This window comes from Brassica rapa, unplaced genomic scaffold (genome assembly GCF_000309985.2).
Source record: "Brassica rapa cultivar Chiifu-401-42 unplaced genomic scaffold, CAAS_Brap_v3.01 Scaffold0484, whole genome shotgun sequence".
Lineage (NCBI taxonomy): Eukaryota > Viridiplantae > Streptophyta > Magnoliopsida > Brassicales > Brassicaceae > Brassica > Brassica rapa.
Window position 1 is genome coordinate 58,356 of NW_022610425.1, and position 9,240 is coordinate 67,595.

Consider the following 9,240-nt stretch of genomic DNA (forward strand, 5'->3'; position numbering starts at 1 on the left):
AAAATGGTAAACATTATTATTCTAACTCAGGACGAGAATGGAAACCTGTATGACCAGGCCGGTCATCTGCGTAATGCAACAGGTCAGAAAATAGATGCTCAGGGAACTGTAATCCCTGATGCTGATGCTACAGGAGCTGCTCAACCTGTAAATGAGGACGCTCGATCGAAACCACTGGCCGACTACAATCGCCCAGATGAATACTATTCCAACAGATCACCTATTCGACTTCCGGAGATCCAGAAGCAGAATTTCGAGCTGAAGCCTCAATACTACACTCTCGTGTCGCAGATACCCTACTCTGGGTTACCGCACGAGCATCCTATGGATCATTTGGAACGGTTCGAGGATCTAATCGCTGCTATTCGGATGGAAGGAGTCCCCGAAGATTACCTGCTGTGCAAGCTCTTCAGATACACGCTGAATGGAGAAGTGATGCACTGGCTTAGGCAGCAACCCACAGGATCTTTAACATCCTGGAGCAACATCAAGAATGCTTTCTTACGAAACTTCTTCGATGAGGCGCGCGCTGAAGAACTTCGGAACAAAATTTCCACATTCTCGCAGAAGGCTGGAGAGTCCTTCAAAGATGCGTGGATTAGATTTAGGTTCTTACAGCGAGACTGTCCACACCACGGATTTAACGAAGTACAGCTGCTAAGCACTTTCTTCCGAGGTCTCGCCTTACAGTATCAAATGGTCCTTGATACGGCGAGTGAAGGAAACTTCACTACTCGCAATCCGTTGTAAGCGGTGAGACTTATCGTAAACCTTGCTAACAGCAGCAGCACCAAAAACACTGACTCTGAACGGAAGAAGTCTGTAGCCTCTATCGGGAAGGAACAGATGGACGAAGTAAGAGCTAAGTTAGATGTGGTGCACGAGCTTCTTAGGAAGCAAGTCTGTTCAGCTGAAGGAGAAGTAGCAGATACGGAAGGAGAAGAAAATGTGAACTACATCGGAGGTACCGGATTCCAGAAATTTGGAAACCACGGCGGAAACAGAAACTTCTTTGGAAATGGCCAAAGAAGTACCAAAATTCACAATTTCAAAAACCCTTCAACAACAACAAAAGCTACTCGAACTCTTACTACCAAAATCCACCACCCCAGACTCAGGAAAGCAAGATCGAAGAAATGCTTGATCGAGTACTGTTGGGACAACAACAAATCACCGTGGATTTCAACGGTAAAATAGACTCCGCCTATAACAATCTGAACACCAAAATCGAGACCTTAGGGACTCAGGTGAGAAAACTTGAAACCCAAGTAATTCAGACAGGCGAGACTATAAAGAGGCAAGAAGCTTTTGCTAGAGAGGCAGGAGCCGACAAAGGGAAACACCACGGAAATGCCATCATAGATGATGATTTCTGGCAAGTGGTGAGAAATGAAAAGCTTGAGGAAGGAGACTTTGAAATCGAAAGCTCCATGAGTCTCGGCGGATCCCAATGGTGTCGACCGATGTCGATGAACTCGCATCGATCGACAGACCATGATGGAGATCGATGGACGGATTACTCCAGTCATCGATCGATGTTGTCTGCCAAATCGACTGAGTGCAATGCGGTTCGAATTCTAACTCATGAAGAATTCGCAGCTAAGCATCCTCACCCACCCTCCCCTTTCTATGATAAAATCGATCGATCAGTTGAGCCAACCATCGATCGACAGAGTGAGTCCGACGTCGATTGTTACAACACAACTCCCATCGATCGACAGGCACCTCTGACATACCGAGTGTTCGGTTACCCTCAATCGATAATGATTACATCAACGCACTCAGACCACCACCTAGACCATTAGCTAACCCACCCGAACCAAAACCCAACCCTTTAAATAGTTCACCAGAATCAGTTCAAGAAGAACAAGAATCTGAAGGGAGAAGGTTAAGGAAAAGAAAGGAGAAGATTCCTAAAAACCTTAAGCGGGAAGCTAACGATAAAGAGATGGATGGTTTCACTAAAAGAGTCCTCAGAATCCCAATCGAAAAACCCTTTGATGAAGCTTACTTCACACACCGGTTGTGGATGTTCTTCAGAGAAACAAAGGTAACTGAGGAGGACATTAGGAGAATGTTTCATCAAGTCAGAGAGAAGATGAAACACAGGATCACATTGACGAAGAAGAGTGATCCTGGGAAGTTTGCAATACCATGCGTAGTCAAGGGTGTTGAATTTCCCCATTCAATGTGTGACACAGGAGCATCAGTTAGTATCCTCTCTAGGATCATGGCAGACCAGCTTGGTTTGACCATCGAACCTTCAACGGAATCCTTCACCTTCGTGGATCTTTCAGAGAAACGATCAGGAGGAATCATAAGAGATCTGGAGGTACAGATTGGTAATGCCCTTGTCCCTGTAGATTTTCATGTCCTAGACATCGAGCTTAACTGGAACTCTTCACTTCTGCTTGGAAGATCTTTCCTAGCTACAGTAAGAGCCGTATGTGACATGAACAAAAACAAATTGTGTCTAACGCTCATAGACCCAAACATCCAGTACGACCCCATCCGACCTAAGAGAAAGGTCATTAATTCTATGGATTACGGGAAAGAACTTGGCTTCATTGGCGCATGCCATTGTGGAGCAGGGTATGAATCGGAGTACAAAACAGAGTACTCGGAATCCATCGACACCCCAAACTTTCCTTCGATCGATTCCAATGAGTCAACGGTGACCGATGACCGCAACAACACGTCACTCGACGTAATGCACCCAGTTGACCATTTCGCTTCACCTAATCATTGTTACCAACACTTTGCCTTCCAACCTCAAGCAAGAGAGGACATGATGATTATTCCATAGGCAGTTGGGCAGACAGTGGTTTCCATGAAAGTTTTGCAGTTGACACTGTAATTACTTCACCTAATGAGGAACATACAGAGGAATACGATGAGGACTATTGGAAAGAACGTGCAATAGAAATGTCTTTGCAGGATGAAAGACTTGAAACACATAAGTTCACCAACACGTTTCCAACATCGTTCGACGCTGTGCACTCCACATCGGTCGATACCCACCCTCGTCCAGCAAAACAACCGCTCACTTCGATCGACACACAAACTGGAACATCGATCGATATTCGCGCCGCAGCGAAAATTCAGGAGCAGGAGAATATTCCCTCCCCAACTAGGTTTATAGATACCTATATAAATCGTTTTAGACTCCCGAAACCACCTACACACATCAGAGCAACCACACAAGCAAAAAAGATGAATACTCTTCCTTCTACATCAACAGAAAAATCCATGAAGAGCAATCATCTCAAGAACACAAGTTCTGCAGAAATTACTCTGTTATCGATCGATGTAACTGTATCTACATCGATCGATACTACTCTAAACCCTAATCTTTCTATTTCTAAATTGAATGATTATGCAAACATTGATTACGGTTTTCTAACACCTGATGAATTTGGTATTTTCAGGGACCCAGATGGCAATGCACGTGCAATGGATGGAAGGATTTTACAACTGTCCAGAGAGGACATAGCAGACATCCTTCAAGTAGCCAATGGACCTGACAACCTATTCTCACAGCAACGTGGCACTCCAGACGTCATTCAAACAGATCCTAACAACCACGCAGGAGTCGCCACAACAGAGATCAACCCAGATCTATCACGCCAACCAAAAGGGCAAGCATCGATCGACGGTACAACAGAGACATCGATCGACCGGGTAACACCAACGTCGATCGATAGAGATGACCCGACGTCGATCGACAGACGTTATGAATGTGGGAACCGCGCTTTTGACATGTACGGAGCCAGAAAGTTCACTTGGGAACAAAGGGACGAGTATGGAGTCTACAGAGATGAGTGTGGACACGCACGAGGCGTAGCTGGTAAGATGATACCTGTCACAAAGGACAACATCAGGAAATTACTGGAAAGAGCATCTCTTTTTGAAGAGAGCCACATCTGTCTTCCAGAACATGCCACTTCCTTCACACTCACAAGACTGGCACCAGAACTCTACACCAAAGATGAAATCGATGAGATGGTGTTTGGTATTTGTGGAGCTCAGGAGAAACTGGGAGAGGAGCTCAAAACATTGGTAGAAGATACACATCAGCCTTTGGATAGAGGCTACAATGAGCTTTTCAGATGTATGGCAGAAATGAGGACAGAAATTGAGAGTTTACGTCAGCAACTTGAGAAGGAAGCTACGACCTCAGCATCGATCGACGCACCACATGCAACATCGATCGACGTCAGTCTTCCTACAGCTCAGATCCCTGCAGAACCGCAATGTTCAACACAACACAGGGATGAATGGGAAGTCTCATACATCGACACAAGATAAACGACGTTTACTGCCCTCTCAACAACAACGTGGACTGGCTAAGCACTAAAATCGAGCTACTACAGCAAGATCTGGACACCATTCGCAAGAAGGACCAACAACCAGCCACATCGATCGACATGTGTACCTTCACATCGCTCGACGCTAAAGTCTCAGCCATGAATGAGAGGCTGAGGACTTACGAGGATATGCATGACCGCTTTATATCACCAGTCATGATAGATTTAAACAAATTGTCTAGTCAATTACTTCATGCCCAAAAGGATATTGAGAACATTACTAATCAAAGTTTTTTGCAGGCAAAATCAGCATCGATCGACAGGCTACGAGGGCCTTGGATCGATGGCAAGAAACCTGTGGAGTTACTTCCTTACACAGCAGCAGAGGTTGACAAGATCACATCCAAGATCTACACTGCTCTAGACACCATGGAGGAACGACTTGACAAACGCTGCGATGACATCTACTTTCCATTCGACAACAAAATCAGTGGACTAGACAGCCACGCAGAATGGCTACAGAAAGAAGTCAAAGCCATTCAGAGGCAACTCGCAGCTCAACACCAGATATCAGCATCGATCGACCAACGAACACATAATCGCATCGATCGACGCCGAGTCTACACCAATCGGCGAGCAGCTGATACACAAGACGGTAGAGTCAATGCAAAAGGAACTGACAGATCTTTCAGCATACGCCTATGACAACATAGGCTGGCACCAGGTCAGCATTGACAACGTTCAAGAAAGGCTACAGAACATCTCCAAAGTACTTGAGAAGATGGATGACAAATGGACAAGAAATGATGAGGCCACAAGAAGTTTCATTGCATCTTGGTCCAGAATGTGCAGAGATGACGTGGATGCTTGCTTTCCAACAAGCAGCTACCAAGCGCTGAGTGGGAGGCAACCCACTATTAGGTATTTTACTTTGGTTTTATTAGCTAGCATTTAATTCCTTTCGTTTTATTTCTTTCAGATTTAGGAGACCCAAGTAGGAGGACCTGAATATCGACCGACGACGAGACGTCGATATCGTTCGACATAGACAACCACACGACGATCGATGTAACACTTCCACATCGATCGATATCTAATCCGGTCAGATTTATCTTCCTTACTTGTTACATTTCGTACATCATAAACTATTCATCATAACCCCGGCTGAGTTACACTGGGACAGTGTAATTTAAGTCTGGGGGGAGATTTACTGATATAATTTATTTTATTCTTATGTAAAAAGGAATTTTAAATAAATTATGCTTAGCTATTGAAAATAGGGACTATAATCTTATATTGATTTAAACATGAATATCTAACCAATCTTTAGCACCATTTTAGATTTACTGATTGCAGATAGCACTAAAGATGCTAAAGCGGATCAACCTATCAACTACACACTTGCCTTGAACCGTATGAAGTAACCAAAGCTGATTTCCAACACTAAACCTGACATAACCGCTTGTCTTGGGCTTGGTATACATGGGATCGGATTCTTCAGACAGGTCTGGAAGGTAACGCCTGGTTTAGATTATTTATCACATTTTTCTCTCTAAATTTCGACCCTAGATTAGTTAGTGAGTATTAAAAAAAGTTAAATAAATAAATAAATAAATAAGATCTATTGTTTAATTAGGATGAGTCTGAACAGGACTTGGTGGCTAAAACCATTAAGGCTTGATTCATAAAGACTCAAATAAAAGAGTTCGAAACGGGACTTGGAGGCGGCAATCTTCAAGGCTCGCTTTCGCAAAGAACTCTTGGATATAGGTCAAAAAGAAGTGAACAGAACTTGGTGGAAACCACCATTAAGTTTTGATTCATGGAAGCCTGTCCAATCTTGGTCACTGATCCTGCAATGGAAGCAGACTTTGACTGAAGAGAGAAATTTAGAGAGAGAGAAACTAGGAACTAACTTTTACCTGCAGCTCCAGATACCTGTCTGAAATCCTTGCATCTTGTGATCGATACTCCCAAGGTAAAGCATTCACTTTATATTTATGCTAAGAAATGAAATCAGTAGAGGGGGTGTCAGACGTGAATTGATGAGTTGTGTTATGTTAGAAATGGTTGCTAAGCTAGGATATTGCATAGTGTGCTTTTGTGATTAGGACTTTTTAAATGTGGTTGCAAAATTGTTGAGGAAAGATTTCTATGCTTTAAAATCTTAAGTCCCCAATATTTTCAAACCTCTTTTAGAGAGCCTGCCTGTATGTTTTGCTTGAGGACAAGCAAAAGGGTAAGTCTGGGGGAGTTGATATACCTTGGATTTGACACATTTTTATCCATGGTATATATATATATATCTATGTTTTCTACTCTTCTAGGTATGTTCTCAGGTTCAGGTGCATTTTGGAGTAAAGCTATGACTATGGAGCATTTTGGAGCTTAAAGGACATTTCACCCGAGCTGACCACTTAGAGGTCGATGAGAGGAAGAACAATCGATCGATGCGCATTAGTGCTGACGATCGATATCAGGAAATGCTTCGACAGATGAAGATTAATATCGATCGATATACACAAGTACCATCGATCGATGACGAGACTTCAGACGCGACATTTTGGATTCAGCAGACTTAAAAATCAAAGCCAAGTCAAATTACCAAAATGCCCTGACGAGTTTTTAACCTAGTAGAATATATACTGCCTAAGTGTTTTGACGGCAAAGAGAACAGAGCTTTTTCTAGACCTAGTTTTGTTACAAGTTTCATTTGGGAGAGAAGATCACTTGTGATTGGAACTCCTTGTTTCTATTTCTTTTCATCTATACTATGAGTTTCTATTCCTCTATTGTTATGAATTGCTTTGCTATGTCTGAGTAGTTCAACTGTTAGATCCAGGGTTCAGATAGGTTTGTGGGATTAGCCCCAAACTATAGATCTGCCTTGTTGTGATATTCATGATAGATTTGTATTCATTGCTTGTTTTAGCCTTGCTAACTAGAACTTGATCATAGGATTGCATACTCAAGCACCCTTGTTATCCCATCCTGACATCTATCTATCATATTAGGATTGCTAGAGAGGGCTAACCGCCAATTTAGCATCTTAGTAGGGCATTTCATACTCGCGCATAGGCCTGGCTAGAACCCGTCGATCGATGTCCTCAACTGACAATCGATCGACGTTGGCAAAGGTGTATCGGTCGACGTCTTAATAGACCATCGATCGACACTCTCTTGTTGTCTGCATACTAACCGTTGAGACACGAGATCTAGTCTGTTAACCAGTGGTACATGCGACAGCTGATCACTGAGTTAAGCGAATGAGCTCTAATATATCATGCATGCAACAGTTAGGCACCTGAATAGTGGCCCTGCATCTAATATCATTTCCAACCAAGTTACATTTATTATTTACTCGCTTGTTACTATTGCTATTTCATTTAAACATTTACAACCTTTAGAATTAATAAACACTAGATTTAATTGTTCCCTAGCTCCTTGTGGATTCGATCCCTAAGTACTACATCTGAACCTCTTTTGATGAGAGTAACACTCCTTAGGGTAATTTGAGTGGTATCAATGATAAATTGTGGACAGAGTTTCAAAAGTAGTAAATGATCGGTTCCTATCATGAGCGTTTAGATCAGACAAGGTACTTAAGGGCTGTGACGCTTGCTAAGGCTTGCTGGATTTTGGATGACGGCTCGATGATGTGGGACGATCACTTGAGTTTAGATTATTAATTCCTTTCATGCGAGAGTCTATATCAGTCTAGGTGCTTATGGATGAGATGCTCATTAAGACTTAACTGGATTGTAAAACGGCTGCTCGATGACTTGGAATGATAATGCTAGACCAGACTAAGTGTCTGATTAACTGGACAAGTGGGAATGCTGAAACATTAGTGTTAGTGTTGACGATATGTTCTTAAGAACCGAGTGGGTTTGCTAAGGCATAATTGTACTAATACTGTCTGTTCTGGCGTCAATGGAAACCGAGAGTTTCCAAGATGTGACTTTCTAGCATCAAGTGTTCTGTCCAGACGTCTTTGGGAAAAACAGAGTTGCCAAGACGTTACTGTTATCTCGTTGGTGGAAACTAGATTAGTTCACCATCGCGTGTCTGTACTGTAATCTGCGGAAACCCAAAATTATGTCTGTGGGAGATGTACCTTCCAAGACATAACTGCACTGTTACTGGAACTCAAGGGGTTCACTACTGTGGGTATCCGATCGCGATGAAAGCATGGATGGGAACTAGTGAGAGTTTCCCATCACATGACTGTAGGACGTCTGTCCGTTAGGTACGTACTGTATGAACTAATGATGCTGGGAACTGCTGTGTTTCCAAGACATAACCGTGACTGAGTCAATGGGAACTAGATGAGTTTGCCATTTTGGAATTGTGAACCGGGAAGCACTGAGAGTCCGAAAGGAAAACTGTGCAAGGGATCAAGTGTAGGATCCAGTAAGAAATGGTTGTAAGGATCAAGAATGATCCAGATGTGTCAATAAAGATCAGTAAAGATCTGAGAAAATCTGATATCGATCATAAGTTGTCGGGGAATTGTTAGGATCAGGGAGTGATCCGAGGGAACAACTGTAAGGATCAAGATGAGATCCATGTGTTCTGAAAAGATTATGTTCCTAGAATTCAGAGTTGAGCCATGCTAAGGAACACTGGAGTGCGCGAGAATCAAACAGTCAAGTCAGGATTGGACTCAGACTAGTCGGAACTGAGTTGCGGAAGGACTAAAGTTAAGTCAATAAGTGATTGTGATCGGTTAAGGATTAAGCTGGGAAAACTTAACTAAGATAGTGAGTTAACACTTCGAGAATTGAGGTAAGGTAAACTGGTCAGCACTATTGGGAGCCTAGCGTTCTCACCAAAGTGTGTGTCCAAATACCAAGAGATTGCTCGGAGTAGTAAGAAACTACTATGCTTAGTGAGTTGGTGCACTAGACCGAGTCTTTTAAAAAAATGTTAA

At 42.8% G+C, this 9,240-nt stretch overlaps 1 non-coding gene across 1 annotated transcript; it reads right to left on the bottom strand.

Moving 5' to 3' along the window:
- Positions 1-535: 535 nt before the first annotated feature.
- Positions 536-641, bottom strand: LOC117130447. The gene has a single exon (XR_004453834.1). It is a non-coding gene; the product is annotated as a small nucleolar RNA R71 (small nucleolar RNA).
- Positions 642-9,240: the final 8,599 nt, after the last annotated feature.